At 51.3% G+C, this 4,175-nt stretch overlaps 1 pseudogene; it reads left to right on the top strand.

The window, feature by feature from the left end:
* The first annotated feature begins 1,153 nt into the window (after positions 1 to 1,153).
* Positions 1,154 to 2,219, top strand: LOC144271875 (uncharacterized; annotated as a pseudogene).
* Positions 2,220 to 4,175: the final 1,956 nt, after the last annotated feature.

Below are 4,175 nucleotides of genomic sequence, written 5' to 3'. Positions count from 1 at the left end.
GGGATACATTCAAGTCGGATTTCTGTATTGTAGTGTTTATCAAGTTCACCAAAACATGTGAAATGCTCCCCGGTTTGAGACTGCGTGGAAACAGGTCCGTATTCCTTTTTTTGACTCCCCTCCTGCATTTTAGTCTTAGAACAGACTACACTGTGAAATTTTACTTTGAATTATATAAATTATAAGTTAAATAATATCGAAACTCTTGCTAAATTAGTTATAGTTCCTCGTTCCTTACTCTTTCAGCTGCTCTGATAAATTAACATTTTTGTTTGGGACGAAGGAAAATTTTCATGAAGACTTTCTAGGGACTAAAAGCTATCTAGGAGTCTGAAATAATCTTAACGTGGCCCATAGAGTGCAATCTTTCGTTCTGGATTTGTCATTCCAAATGCTCCTTACTATTGTCCAGGCTTCATGAGCCGTGGGAGCAAGGGGCAGGCTGGAGTAGATGCGAACGCGCGGTGCTGCTGGCTGAGAGAGCAGCCTGAGGCAGAGCCTCCAGCTCGCATGATATTCCAGGTAGAATTGACTCTCCATGAGATGAAATTTAAAGAAGAGAAAGACCTGGAGTCAGACCCATTCGAGGATAGCTGTGTCTGTCCAGGTGCCCCTAATCGACCTCACCGAGGTCTGTCAGGAGCACCCTGGAGATGTATGACGTCTATGAGTCCGACTGCGCTGTTTGCTGCGAAGGCAAGGAGCTGCTGCTGTGTCCGCGTCACTCACATAATCTGATTCTTCCTCACTGGAAGTCCATTATCCTGGACAGCTTCCTATCAGTCTACTGCTGACGGAATCTTATCTTCTTCTAGTCCTTCAGTCTGTCTGGTAGTTGTCCCTCCCCTCTGAGCTGCAGCCTTCTTATTCTCGAGCTGTTGCTGGCCCAGAAATTAACTACAGCTGAGGAGATAGCCAGCCAACCAGATAACTCCTGCATGGCCGTCATAGAACAGGTTCTACGCACCCCTGAGAGAGGTGTAATAGTTTTATCTTAGCCAAGGTAACGGAAGCCAAGTGGAAGTCTGTAACATTGAAATATGTGTTTTCCTTCCTATATTATGCCCAATACACTACATATAGTTGTAAAATATGCTTACATTTTTTATTCCTCTTGTACAGATACACTAGAGTACATGCAAGGAGGCAGAAGATGCATGTCCACTACTTAATCTGGATTTGGATTAACTTCTCCTTTGGTGACTCTGAATTTCTTTACCTATGTCAGAAAATCTGCCTTTGCAAAGAAGAGGCCAAGATTGTGAACTGCTCTGGAGTCAATGTGACTGAAAACTTCATCTTCCTGCCTGAGACCAAGCACTTGGATTTGTCCATCAGTAACCTGTATGCTGTTCCAAGCAAAGCTCTGAGATCCCTGTTGAAGTTACAAGTTCTACTTCTGAGTGGGAACTACATCACCAAAGTCGGAGAGAGTGCATTTAGCTCTCTAGAGAGACTCCAGAAGGTTGATATCCATAGAAATGAGATGATAGTGCTCGGAAATTGTTTTTCCACAGGGCTCAGTTCTCTCAGAGAGCTGAATTTGTCCTATAATAGGCTCCAGAAACTATATTACAGCAACTTCCAGCATTTTGAGAATCTTCAGAAGCTTCCAAAATAACAATATCTCCTCCATAGAAATAGGAGCATTCCGGAGTCTGACCCGCTTGAGGCAGCTTCATCTTCAAAACAATCACCTCTTGAATCTCCACAATGGGGTCTTATCCATGCTGCAGCATTTAGAGGTTCTGAACTTGGAGGGCAACAGGATAAAGCTGATTGCTCCTGGGGTCTTTACCTCCTTGAACCACCTTACGGTACTTAACTGGGTGCGCAATGAAATTGAACATATCCGATTCAAAACCTTCCTAACAATCCAGACCCCTGGGACACACATCTTGCTCTCCTACAACTCGTGGTTCTGCAACTGTGATCTGCAGAGAGTCTTTAAAAAGCTGCACAGTGTCAAGCGGCTGATCTTGGATGACTACGAAAACATGACCTGCATGGAGCCGCAAGTCCTGAGAAACCTGTCCCTGTCATCGGTTGACACCCAGCTCTGTATTGCAGAGACTGTGACGGTTCTCATCATTACCTTCACAGTGTTCACTATTGTGGTGGCAGCCATTGTGATGGCTGAGAGGAACAGGAAGAAAAGGACAGGCAAGCACTGGAGTGAAGACAGTGACATCTCTTATGAATCACAAGATTGCGTTTAGAGACTAATAAATTTATTTGTGAATAAGTTTTCGTGGGCTAAAACCCACTTCATCGGATACATGCAGTGGAAAATACTGTAGGAAGATATATACTGTGGCAGAGCTCCAACATTTTCCCCGTGGGTCTCGCGCTTCCAAGTAGTTTATGCTAGCTTCAGAGGCTCACTGCAACCCGCCACGTAGCCTTTCTCTCTCTAGGGCCAGGAGTACAGTCTACTGAGCCCTTTTCATCATAAGCCAGCAAGGAGATTGGTGAGAGAACGCTCACCGTCTCTGCTGGTCCTATGGCCTCATAGCAAAACAGTTTAGCGTCCTGTCCTGACACGGGCCAGTTTTCCCCTCCCAGGAGGTGTTTCTGCATTGGCGGGTTGGGGGAACCCGGGCCCGCCCTCTACTCCGGATTCTGGCCCAGGGACCTAATGGTAGCAGCTGTTGGCAGCCAACTTTTCACTGCCAGAGTTGCTACATTTCCCTGGGCCACTTCCCCACAGCTGTCCTGTTTCTCCCTTCTTCACCCTTACGAATACTTGAGGGTGTCTTCATTAACCAGCCCTTCAGATGCACTTCCTCTCCCCTGGTTCCCCTCTGCCTGACTGGAGTGAGCCCTTTTATAGTATCAGAAGGGCCTTAACTTAATGTCCTTACCTGACTCTTTAAAGGCTAACTGGGGGTCAGGTGTTCACATTAGCCTGGAGCAGGCCCTGCTCTGGTCAGTCAGGGAACAGAAACCTGTTCATTTACTGGCCCATGGACCTGCCTTCGGCTCCTCTGCTGAACCCGACTGCCTGGAGGGGGGGAGGGAGACTGCTACTGCTGCTGGGCCTTGGGCTCTTGCTGCTCCTGCTCCCCTGGGTGGGCGACCGCCGGTGCCGCGCGGCTGGGACCCTAGCCCCACGGGCTGTCCCTCTTAGGCGTGGGGCAACCAATCTCCTTCCCGGGCAGGGAACCCACTGAAGATGCTGCCTTGACTACTACGCCAGCAGTGGTGCTAGAGCCCAGAGTCACAGAGGGCACCCTTCCCAGCCCCCAGCTGCCTTAGCCCGATCGAGGTCAGCCTTATCCTAGCGGCCTGGCGACTGGGGCCGAGGATCTGCCTTTTCCCCTCTCCCTGATTCTGCACCCAACCCCTTCCTTGCCCCTACTCTTGGTCCCTGCCCTGCCCCGATGTCAACTCCGTCCCTGTCCCCTCCACCTACCTTTATATCATTGCTGCCCCTGTGGCCGTCATCTCCTCGCTCCTAGAGGATAGCCCCCAGGGAGCGGCCTCTGTATTTCCCAGTCCCGACTCACCAGGGGCTGCTATCTTCCCTCCGCGGCCACCAATTGAGCCGGAGTTTGAAGGGGAGGCCTGCGTGGTGCCAGCCCATTGGGCGCCACGTCGGGGGTGCGCCCCTTAACTGCCCGTTTCGGTGGGCCACAGGGCTGTGTCAGTGGTCCCTCCAGAGGCAAGCCAGGGGTAATGACCCCGGCCCCCCATACGCTGCGAGAGGAGCTGCGGGAATTCCTTGAGGACGTCCGTGGCTCCCGTAACAAGGTGCAGTTCACTCTCCAGCGGTGGGGGGATTTCCATCTAATCCTCTGGGCCGCGAGGGCCCTCATGGGGGAGGGTAAAAGGACCGCCGCGGCCTACCAGTGGGTCCACCTCTTCTGTGACTCCTTATTCACCTACGGGGTAGGCCACGGATTCTTGCGCTGCCTGTTGGGAACCACAAGCGTCCCTGCTGGTGAGCATCCCCCCCAGCCCTCCTCAATGCACCTCTCACCATCGCGACGTTGAACACCTGGGGCTCTAGGATGGGTCTCCGCTGCTGCCAGGTGCTCTCCTTCCTTCGGGCGGGGGGTACTCTGCAGTTATCGTGCAGGAGACCCATACGGATCTGGCCGCCGAAGATAGCTGGAGGCTGGAATGGGGGGACAGGGTCTACTTTAGCCATCTCACAGTTCGTACGGCTGGAG

The sequence above is a fragment of the Eretmochelys imbricata genome, chromosome 11, assembly GCF_965152235.1.
Source record: "Eretmochelys imbricata isolate rEreImb1 chromosome 11, rEreImb1.hap1, whole genome shotgun sequence".
NCBI lineage: Eukaryota > Metazoa > Chordata > Testudines > Cheloniidae > Eretmochelys > Eretmochelys imbricata.
This window is presented reverse-complemented; position numbering and strand designations above follow the sequence as displayed.